Source organism: Aedes aegypti, chromosome 3, assembly GCF_002204515.2.
Source record: "Aedes aegypti strain LVP_AGWG chromosome 3, AaegL5.0 Primary Assembly, whole genome shotgun sequence".
NCBI classification, from domain to species: domain Eukaryota; kingdom Metazoa; phylum Arthropoda; class Insecta; order Diptera; family Culicidae; genus Aedes; species Aedes aegypti.
In genome coordinates this window covers 277,873,125-277,885,471 of record NC_035109.1, presented here as the reverse complement: position 1 = coordinate 277,885,471, position 12,347 = coordinate 277,873,125, and the positions used below count along the sequence as shown (strand labels likewise).

Genomic DNA, 12,347 nt, shown 5'->3' with positions numbered 1-12,347 from the left:
TCTCGGCCAGCGTATTTCCTAATTAGCTGCCACGTTCACGCCGACATTCCGCAGCTCACGAGCCAGGAGCCCAACACGCACGGGTTCGTTCAAAGTTCTCACGTTCCAAGATCCAACTTTCCAATCGTTGTCCTTTATTCGTTGCCGGGTCTGTTGCCGTAAAATCAATCCGTTTGCTCTACTTTTGCCTTTCTTGGTTGGTGAAGAGTCTACGATAGGCCACCTAACCAGGGTTGCGCCACCTACATCGTGCTAGAGGGGCTGCCTCCTCGGTGCTGACACGATACAGCATCGTCCGCTTGTTCTTTACATGATGACCACGGTCATAGCCATCACAACCATCCACCTTTATCAGGGCTTTGGACCTGTAGCTCTGGTTCTCAATAGTTTCAAGTTCTTTCGGACATGCTACTATGGTGAGCCGTCATGCGCTAGCGGTGTTCAATGCACTAATATCTCTTAATAAATTGCACTGCTGCACTAATGTTACCTTATAAATTGCTTCATTGCATTATCGTCGTTTTTGCATTAGTGAAACTGTAAAAGGGCCCTTTTCCACTTTTAAACTACTTTAATGGTAGGCTTACGGCAATGCTGCTGCATTATATATGCAATAACATAATGCTCCATGGTTACTTGGGTTAAGAATCATACCTATAAGACATATTACAATCATGCTCATTAGAATGTCCATTTTCCGACCATTTTGCTTGTCCCGGGATTTGGTACAAAAATTGATGCTTGACCTAGGAAATCTTGGGATCCCGGTATTTCTTAGATTTAAAAAAAACTTGTATTTTTGTTCAAATGGAAGTTTATTACAAGTTCACAATGTTTTTTTCTTCTAAATTAAAAAATAGAGATAAACAGTTTTTTGGGGCCCAGATAGCCGTAGCGGTAAACGCGCAGCTATTCAGCAAGACCAAGCTGAGGGTCGTGGGTTTGAATCCCACCGGTCAAGGATCTTTTCGGGTTGAAAATTTTCTCGACTTCCCAGGGCATAGAGTATCTTCGTACCTGCCACACGATCTACGCATGCGAAAATGGTCATTGGCATAGTAAGCTCTCAGTTAATAACTGTGGAAGTGCTCATGCCTGCTGAGAAGCAGGCTCTGTCCCAGTGGGGACGTAACGTCAGAAAGAAGAAGATAAACAGTTTAACAAAAACTTGACTAATTACGGATATGTTTGGGAAGACAATTATGATTGCATTCCGCTTACTAATCGCGCTACGCTCGGTTCTCAAATTTAGCAAACTTCTAACACAAGTGCATGAAAGAATTGTAGTCGAAATCTGTCAAAACGCATGGAAGATAATTAAAAACGTAAACTTCTTACAATAAGAGGAAACTGGATCGAAAAAGTAGTGATTAGAAATCAAGTTCAACGCAGTGCTGGAAAAGATCGCATCACGAAGCAGCTCACGAGTGTATACCAACGCATTACAAACATCACACACTCGCAAACTGGCTAGGTCCGCACCCGCCTGCTCGGGAGAACATGTCAAATGAAGTAACAACAAGCTCGGGAACGTTTATTCGCGAGTAACCGAGCAAGTTGTAAAAAATGATTTCATAAAATAAATCAGACAACTTATTACAAAAAAAATCAAAACAATTGAATTAAAATTATAAACCTCCTATCAAGATTGTTAACTTGATGTGTGTACAAGCTGATTCAACTGAATACCAACCTTAACGCTGCCAACCACCACAAGAAGCCCAAGCCAACCACAGAAGCTGCGTTAGTAGCAGAACCAAAACAAAAACATAACAGTCGACAGAAACGTTCCGATGCTCTCCAACTCGTGGGAAAAGATCTAGTCAAAAAGGACTTCCTCTCAGAGAACTTCAAAATTCTCTCCAGAAACAACTATGCTTGAGATTAGAGCAACCATACCTACAGCATAAACCGTCACATCGCGCCCTCATCGGCAGCATGTTGCGTATCTCACCGCGAGTGCATGCTCGGGATTGCATCGCTTATGCTCGCTCACCCACTCGCTTCGGGTCGTCCTTTCTTCGAGAGCATCGGCAACGAAGCCGGCTGGTATCGACTGCTGACTCGTGGCCACTTGGCTCTTCAGTAGTGTGTCTGCCATCGGGCAAAGCGCGCGCGTCTTCTGATCTAGGGGTTAGTGATTTGTTCCCGGTTTGAATGCAGGATTTGCGAAAAAATCACGTACCCGACAGAGCTTGTGTTGACGACGACGACGAGTGGACGTAAATTTTGCACCGCGTGGAAATCGATACTGTTGGGCAGTTGAAAGTGGGAAAATTTTTCGCAGGATGTGTCTTTGCTAGAGTTGGGCGAGAAAAGCGAGAAGAACTCGGATCGGGAAAATTTTTGACGAGTATAAATATGCAATTTTTTGCTTGAATTCAAGAAGCAATCCACTGTTGAGGAACGGTGAAACGTGATGAAGTGACCGAAGGGAGCTCAGGGAAGCACTGATTTGTTGATAGTGATTCCGGCAAACATGCACGTGGAATGTGAAACGTGAACGTGTTCGGTTTCCGTGCCAGACTTGGTGAAGTTAGCATCATCGACGAGATTTCGTTCGTTCGTTGGCAGCAAAGCAAGATAGTGAAAATCACACCGGCAGTGAAAAAAAAACCTTTTACAGGACGGTGAAAATGAGGTTGGCCAAGTGAATAATGTGAATGGGCAGTTCGGTGGATTGGTTGTCATTCGAGAAGCGGATGCAACGTTAAAAAAGAGTAACCGATCACAGAAGAGCACATAAAAAGGCCGATCGTTTAGTGGGAAATTGAATTTTATTACCGGACCCCGGGGGAAGTCAAAGTCTGTCGCAACAGCGGAAGAAGCGAAGAGAGAACCCACAAAACATGTCCCACTGCTGGGCCCAGAATAAATGCTGCGTGGGCGGAAGAGGTGCCGAAGAAGAACGAAACCTTTTGTGAGAGGGGCACAGTGCCAGTGAGTGGCGTAAGAGGCATTTTCGGTCCATTGTTATGCTAATACCAATGTTTAACAAATTTCACGCATTGCAATAAAGTTTTAGTGTGGTCGGTCGAGTTTGCTGCCGAGCCGACTAGTGGTGGGAAGAAGATTTGAATCGAATGGATTGTTCTAGTCTGCTCAAGTGGTTCTTCTGATGTGAAATACGGAAAACGAAAAACACAAATGGTGAACGGAAATTGAAAACCCAGTCAGTGCTAGAGGGGAAAAGACGAGTATCGTTCCGGCAAATGTAAGTGAGTTGTTTATCAAAATATTAGATCTCGCCACAGAAACAGTTACATACAGAGCTGTTATTGAGGCGACGATACCAATAGCTGCTGTAGAGTACGTCAGGAGTTAATCATCCATATTGACTTGCTTTTCACGACCACTACGTTTCTAGTATTGACACTCCGGACTGTCAGGTTTGGTGGTAAAAGTCCACTTCATAGGTGATCTCTTATTTCTGATTTGATGTGGTTTCACGCTTATCGTGCTTAGGAATGAATGGTTGGGGGTTTTAAACAAAACATAGTCGCCAACGTGGTCTGTAGAGAGCCAGGTAGCCAAGGAGCCCTCTACAGCTGAGGGGTGTTAACTCGAACATTTTGGTCATTCAATTTGAACACAACATTTTACACCAGTGCTAACTGTTGTTTGTTTGCTTGTCTCGCAGGAAACCATTTTTAAGGCGAACACCTAGAATATTTCACACAATGTTTCTTCAGTTTGATGCAGGCAATATGTCCAAGAAATCAGCTGAATCAGATAGTTTCTGATCATAGATTAGTAAGAATTGTTTTTACAAGTTTTTGGAAGCGTATGCATAAACACGACCAAATATAACGGTTTTTTTTTAAAGTTTGTATTTTTTGTGTCAAGTATTGATCGCACAATCATACGCATACTCAAATCATTTTTATGAAAATTTTAGCTCGACAGTAGCATGGCTGCTTGTTGATATCCAGTACGCACCCCCTAGCTCCACTGTATGGATCAATGCACGAGTCCACTAATTTGACGTTTGAGCGGTGCCAAGTTCACTCGTTGCCATGGTCACATGAATAACACGGCACCGCTCAAACGTCAAATAATGAACTCGTCAATCGGTCCATGGATCAATGCACGAGTTCACTAATTTGACGTTTGAGTGGTGCCGAATTCACTAGTTGCCATGGTCACGTATATAACACGGCACCGCTCAAACGTCAAATAGTGAACACGTGCATCGGTCCATTGTTCCCTTCCTGCGCTGCTTAAAACAATAAAGTGTATAAATCTTCTACCGAACTAACCTGTGATCTTATGCGACTTATCGTGTAATAACAATTGTCGATTTGACAGCTGCTACGGAATGATTCGACTTACTTTGTACTAGGAACATTCCGATATTGCGAAGTATCGATATTCGATTCGATACGATTATCGAATCGAAGTATCGATACCGCCGATATATTGAATCAAAATATCGATATATCGCAATATCATTTGATACATTTGAATGGCGAAAAATTCTTGTATCGCTTAGTTACGTAACGTTTAGTTTCCTACGATTCGCAAACAATTCTATGAACCCTCAATATAATCGGCATTTTGATCGATTTGGACATGAATATCGTCTTTTTTGATAAATCATTCAACAATTGGTATGTGAACTGCTTTCAATTATTTAAAAATCATTAGTATTACGAGAAACCCCTACAATTGTTATCCAAATATTGGTTTACGATACATCGGAAGGAAATATCGATACCAAAATATCGAATATTGAAAGCAAAATATCGATATTCCGATCTATCGGAAGTATCGGAACGTCTCTACTTTGTACGAGTGTACGGGACGAAACAAAATGTACAAATGAACTCAGAAGAAAAGCGTTTTATGCGAGGAAACTCGTCAATCTGACGATTTCATCCACCGTGTTTTGCGGGTTTGATGTAGTTTGTATGAATAAACGAGTTATTACGTGAACTTTGATACGATTTCTGGTTGTCTGGGAGGTGACCTTGTGTTTCTGCTGGATAACTCTTCTGGCTGCCCTTCTTCAGTCTCCAAACTGAGGCTAAATAAGAGTGGGATTATGGATATGTTGGTACTTATATTTTCACCAAAACAGTTTCGGAGAATGAGTTTTACACAGTGTATCCTGTGCTTTCTCGCCTTTGATGACTTTTAAAAGATATAGATTTGTTTTATTTTTCGCTACTAATCATCTTAGTGCTAAGATTGTAAAAAGCACAATTGTGCCTGGTTTGGGTAGCGGCTACGGTTATAATAGCTCAGATCAATCTTCAGCATAAAAAAAAAGATATCAACGATCGATATTTGCATACTCATGTAAAGCGACTCAGCCTTACTTCCGTAAGGGGATCTTTTATCTAGATAACCTTGTGGACTCAGTTTTTGCAGTTTTTATCGAACATGAAATGGTAAACTCGCGTGCATTGCCTCGTGCATGCGTGCTCGTTAGTAACGCGATCGATACTACACTCATTTTTGAGTTAATTAGTTACGAATGCTCTGTCAGGATATTTTTAAAATTTATAATCAACCTAAAGTAAGACTAACGCCTCCAGAATATTCTGGATTTTTTCCGTAATCGACACAAGTTCATAAGTTATTTCTTAGCAATTAATGTCTATGTTTGTTGGTTTACAGCACTCACTAAGCCTTAACAAACTTGTCCTCAAATTTTGACAAGAAATTGGATATTGGAAGTCATCCAAATCATCCTGGAATTCAGGTCCTTATGATCTACCGAATCTACTACAGTCTATACTAACCCAATTCTCTTGAAACTTTCTCGTTACTATTCAAAAAGCTTCATATGGCTCAAAGAGTGTCCTGCTATGTATATTGATAATCTCAAGGTCTTCACAACATACTGAAGTTGTAGGCATCAATTTCTATACGCAACTTAACTTAGTATTCAAATAAAATGGTTTTAACATATCCATATGTTATGACCTTGGGATTATCAATATTCATAGCAGTACAATTTTTGAGCCATATGAAGCTTTATGGATAGGAAGGAGAAAGTTTCAAGAGAATTGGGTTAGTATAGACTGTAGTAGATTTGGTAGATCATAAGGACCAGAATTCCAGGATAATTTGGATGGGCTTTAGGACATTTCGTCGAATGACATTTGGTCGAATGATGTTTGGTCGAACGGACATTTGGTCGAATGGAAATTTGGTCGAATTGCTTTGGACTATTTATTTTGGTCGAATGCCATTTAGTTGAACGGAAATTTGGTTGGGAGCTTATGGTTTGTTAAACGATCATTTGGTAAAATTTATTATTATTTTCTAAGTTTTGCAAATTTGGCGAGATTATTCTTTCGGATTATCTGAATCATCAATTGTTGGTGAATAAAGTCATTCGACTAAATGTCTTTCGACCAAATGTCATAGATTCATTTGGATGAATTCCAATGTGAACACGTCTGTTAAGACTTAGTGAGTGCTGTAAACCAACCAACGTAGACATCAATCGCTAAAAAATAACTTATGAACCTGTGTTGATTATGGCGAAATTCCAGAATATCCTGGAGGTCTTCGTCTTACTTTAGGTTAATTATAAATTTAAAAAATATGCTGAGCCTTCGTAACTTATTACAAATAATGGGCTTTTTCACATTTTGTATGAAAACATTTCTTTTCCAAATGATAAATGAGCTCTAAATGGAAGTTTATGTGATTTTCACTCTACCTGACCCAGAGATGTTCTGAAACAATTTTGTCCACAATAATCCGGAGCTATACCTTCCATCACTTATGAAATTACAACTATTAGTGAATCAACATGTCATAAAAAATATGGAGTTATGCTCAAATACGAGCAATTTGGTTTTTGTATGTCAGCCCAGAAGCCTACTGGTTAAGCATGAACTCACTTGTACATATTCGGTCGGCATGTTTGGGAAAAATAGTAAACTATGATGACATAAAAAAAATTACTGTAAGAACAACGGCATTTTAAAGACTGTTTATTTATATATCAAATTTTAAAGCGATGACAAATATATTTTAGTTTTAAATTTGATTGTTTTGAGCAGCAAAAGAAATTTTTGATTATACTCAAAATATCTATTGCTTAAAAACTATAAGAAACATAAATGTTATTATACAAGTCTAGTGAATATATTTTAGCAACTAAAGAATTTATGGAAAATATTCATAATATCTTTTACCTAAAATAAACTATTAAAATATTAGACTGTTTGCTTGTAAATCAAAATTCATGGTGATGACATGTTTTTTTTTTCAACGAAACATTAAGTGTAGAATTCTAGCCAACATGTCTGAGCAAACATAAAAACCTTTTTGTTTACGCTAAGAAACAAATTACGAAAATAAGCTAAAAAAATGACGAAAAGCTACGAGAACTCAAGCATGTTGTTTTTTTACATAAATATTATATAAAATCTCCTGTAAACTTGTTTGAGCAGAAAAATGAATTTTAGATACAGTCACTCCACGCAGTTGAATCACCCATAATTTATGAATCAGCTGACTTCAAAAGACAAAATTATTATCAAGCTCGTCACAAAACATCACAGAATTATTTTTACTGATAAGAAACTATGTGTAAAAATAACTCTATGATGTTTTGTGACAAGTTTGATAATAATTTTGTCTTTTGAAATCAGCTGATTCATAGTAGCATTCAAAATTTATTTTATTGATAAAAAAACAAATGAACATCCTATTAAATATCTAATCATTTTTACCGTTCATCAGAACTCAAATCGACGATATGTAGTTTTTTGACTTTTATATACAGTCATTCCACAAAAAACCGATCTAGTGGGTCACCGAATTCCGTGGAAATTTGATTTTTGTTCATTATCCGAAATAAGGATACACGTGTTTTTGGATTCTTTGATTAGGGTGACTATTTCCGAAATAAAGTTATCATAAAAATCGCAACTTTGTCAAATTTTTATTTTTTGAAAAATTCTAACTTTTGAACCGCTCCACAGTGCGTTGAATGTATGGAGCTGCGGGATAAAAATCGAAACTAGAAGATTAAGCCATTTGAGCACCTTGGTATGGAAGGGAAAGTTGTTTCTGGTCAAAAGAGCTACAATTTGCATAAATGACATATAATATACGCATAATCGCAAAACTGTCCCAAGCGCAATTTCCAAGAAAAACCATGCCATTCGTACTTTTATTGCTCATAATGATGTAAGAAGTTATTTGCAAATATTTCTCTTATCACTCGTAGCTGCAAAAGTGACTTATACGCCTTTACGCAATAAATTGCATTTTTTTTTAATTTTTCAGTTTTTTATATTAAACTAGTGGTCCCGGCAAATTTCGTCTTGCCATCAAGTAGGCTGTTGAAAATTGCTATGAATCGTCCCACACAAAATGACAGTTCCGTTCATTCGTGTTTTTCCTGCTTTCCCAGTGATTACCTGGAACTTTTATACACACAAACACGTCTGAGCCCTTGACGAACAAAATGGAGAAAGAATCATCGAAATCCGTTGCCCCGTTCGTGAGCCATTTCGTGACATACAAACACCATTCCATTTTTATTTATATAGATTTGATCAAAATCTTGGAAATTACATTTGAAATATATTATTTTAAGCATAAACTTGCTCTGGTGTAATGTCTGGTTGAGCCGAGACCACATAGTGTTGCAAGATTTTCGGATTTTCCATCACAAACAACTTATTTTCACACTTGTGCTGGTTAAGGAATACCCCTAAAAATAGTGAAAAATCTCGAAGAGTTGCAGGGAGTTGCAGCTGTATCTTTCAGACCTTTTACATGACACTCTAAAAAACATGTCTGTGGGTGATTTAGGGTGGAACGTGTCGATTTCTCATATTCAAAGGTAAAATTGGTGTTATTATCCCATCAAATATACTTTACCAACCTCCAGTAATGTTCTCTTTCGGATTTTGATGAAATACATTGGTTTCAAAACTCTCCGTACTAGTTGAAAGGAATGCTGAAAACATGCGACAAAATTTAGTTTTTCTGCTACTCCGATAATGGATGCTTTCGAAGCTTGTTGCAGTAGTTTTAGTGCTTTGTATGTCTTATAAATACTTGTTTCAATAGCGGATGCTATCTATAAACACTTGTGGGTACTTATTAGCGCAGAATAAAATAACTTGAAATTTGATTTTTGTCTATGGAGCAACGCACTGTGCGCTCGACCGATTTTTAATTTTCTTGGACAAAATGAAAGCTAAAAATTTCAAGAAAAACAAAAAATAAAAATTTCCGTCCTCGGGACAAAAGGGGCTACTGCTGTTCTCATTTTTTTTTAAAGTTCAGAAAATTTCACGTTTACTATCAAATTTTCAGCGATGGATGTATTTTAGTTTTGGAGATATATTTTTTGAAAAAAAAAAAAGATCTGTTATTTTTCATTGGAACACACCGCAGGTCTCAGCGCATTGGATTTTTATTTCTTTTTCAAAATCGTTACTTTTGAACAGCTCAACCGATTTCCAATCGTTTTTATGGATTTAAAGCTTAAAATTTCAACTTTTCATAAAAAAATATAAAACCCAGGTTTTTTTTTACATGGAAAAAAATTAAAATTTTCTACTCCTTTAGAAAAACTTTATATTTGTTCATGTAAAACATTTTTTTACAGAGTTATATTTTTGTTCTGAATAGTTGAAATAAGCTTCCATTCAATAGAAAAAGATTGAAAATCGGTTGAGCTGTTCGAAAGTTATGATTAAAATGCAAATCTAATGCGCTGAGACCTACAGCGAGTGCCGATGAAAAATGACTGATTTTTTATCTCAGAAAAAAAAATATCTCGAAAACTAAAAAACATACATCGCTAAACATTTGACAGTAAACGTAAAATTTTCCGAACTTACAAGAAAAAATGAGAACAGCAATGCCTCTTTTGTCCCGAGGCCTTCAAAACATATATTTTATATTTTTATATTTATATTTTTTTGAAAAGCCATAATCTTTAGCTTTCATTTCGTCCAAGAAAATTGAAAATCGGTCGAGCAGTTCAAAAGTTATAATATCTTAAAAGATAAAAATTTAGCAAAATCGTGATTTTTCTGGTCACCCTATTTTGGAAATAGTGGCCCTAATCAAAAAATCCAGAAACACGTATATCTTTATTTCGGATAAGGAACAAAATATCAAATTTTTACGGAATTCGGTTACCCACTAGATCGGTTGTTCATGGAATGGCTGTAATAATTGCAGAGGGCCAATACATTTTTGGACAGAAACAAAAAACTTCGCAAGTCAATGCATTGAATTTTGATTTGAAGACAAAACTTATTGAAATATTGTTTTCGCATTTCTTGTAGAATAAATTTCAATATAATAAAAACAATCTATCTATCAAGGGTAAGAAAGTTTACTGCACTTCTAAAACCTGATTGATGTTAGAAAAATAAGAGTATTTCGTAATTTTGAATTAAAATAAAATTACAGTGTAATAAAAAAAAAATATTTATACACAAACATATTCACTAGACTTCAGCTGTCATGTTTCAGTCCAAAAGTCCATCATTTGTATAAAAAAAGAGTTCTTCAAAGTTTTTGAATAAAAAGATATTTTGAGTGCAATTTCGAAGTGCTTGTCGAAGCTTTAGATCAGTTCCTGGGCGCCAATTCAGTAGAAGATGTAGTGGAAAAGTTTGGTATGCCCAGGGATGAAAAGAAGATCTTGGATAGTTAATTTAAAAATCGGCAATTCAATAAAAAAGCTTTAGTGAAAAAGACTTATCTATACAACGCGCCCTAAACAACCGGAAATTTTTTTTTAACGAGTGTAGTGTCGTTAAATTCTGAAGTTTTCTCTGCAAATTTGAGTTCTTTGCTGAATTTTTAAATAAAGATTCCCGACATTCACAGGCTGGGCTGCTGAATATCATGAATATCACGTGACTTTGACATTTGAATATTACTAATATCATCTTTCCCCGTGGAAAAAGTCATCGTAAAATGTTTTCCGGATGAGCTTTCACAAATTGCTGTTGGTTGGTAATTTTTGCTGATGATGTATTTCACATGGAGGGGTACTACACATGGCCCGTTTATGCATAAATCTTACAGGAACTTCTTCAAACATTTTCCAGCAGTTCTGCAGGCAGTTTATGGTGATTCAAGCAATTTTTTTGTATCTTCCTCTGAACTTCGCCACGCTAAATCGGTGGGAATCCGACAAAATTGTTCTCAAGGATCTAGCTAAGAAATACTTCCTTAAGGGAATAATTTAGGTTGGGTTGCACCCTCGGCTATCTTGTGATATACTGCACCATGATTGTGTTGTGTATGACAAGTAAACTTTTTTTCAGGATTTCTGTAGTCGCTTTACTGCCCATACTCGCATAGCCGACGTAAGTGCCAATATGATCAAAATGCATTTTTGTCATTGATATGCATTCTGTACCAGCGAGCTGGATGAATTGTGTGGGATACTTATGAAGTCGATTAAAGAACTTTGTGTCAACTAATATGTTACTGAACAGTTTTTGCGCAACTGCAAATATTTAGGGGAAATAATTTCAGAAGTCAGAATCCACAGGGCATTATGTTATTCTTAACTCGTTGTTATGAGAAGCTACATGCTCTCATTTCGGAATTCTGATATCTAAAAAGATGTTTAACGAATTTCACACGTTGCAATAAAGATTACTGGTCGGCCAATTTTGCTGGTACCAAAAAGAGTTTTTGTATCAAATCGTTTGTTGTTCCCTGCTCAAGTGCTGATGTGAACTACGGAAAATGAAAAACATGAATGGAAAACGGAAATTGGAAGCCCAGTGCCAGAGAGAGAAAAATACGAGTATCGCACCGGCAAATGTATGTAAATGAGTTGTTTATCAAAATATTAAATCTCGCAACAGAAACACTTACACACAGAGCTCTTCTTGGGGCGACGACGATTCACTCGATGCACTTTTTTTTCCCATGCTGCCGTTTGCTGTCTGTCAATCTTGCGTTGTTCTTTTGTAGGCGGCTTGAAGCGACCGACCGACGAGCGGATCCTCGTTGGGAGGTCGAGTGGTTGGAAAATTGTGTCGACGGCAGCCGGATAGCCGGTTTAATCCCCGGATTGCAAGTAACAACACTACATGGCTGGTAGATGTTGCACTGAATGCGCGTGAATGAATGACGAGTGATGAAGTGAAGGCAGTTGGCGGAGAGAGTGTGATTTATGCGGATGACTATAATTGATGGCGATGACGCTCTGGTAGAAACACGTCGTTCAATTGGCAAGTGGATTTTTATTAAAACTTGGGTGAACGTAGCGAGGTGCACTTTGACGACATAAATGCGTCATAAAAAAGGGTATATTTGAATTATTATGGCCACTGCATACAGTATTCAAAAACTCTTCTGTTTGATGAATATATCAGTTTTTTACA

The 12,347-nt window shown here is 37.3% G+C and overlaps 1 protein-coding gene across 4 annotated transcripts in view; it reads left to right on the top strand.

Moving 5' to 3' along the window:
* The first annotated feature begins 2,079 nt into the window (after positions 1-2,079).
* LOC5577136 (leucine-rich repeat neuronal protein 2) overlaps positions 2,080-12,347 on the top strand; it is a 502,666-nt gene continuing 492,398 nt past the window's right edge. For 3 of the 4 annotated variants that reach the window (XM_001663174.2, XM_021855555.1, XM_021855556.1), the window contains exon 1: positions 2,080-3,214. The gene's annotated coding sequence lies outside the window, so the exon portion shown is untranslated. Of the gene's footprint in view, positions 3,219-12,347 lie in introns of all 4 variants that reach the window. The other variant, XM_021855557.1, reaches the window with a different exon arrangement.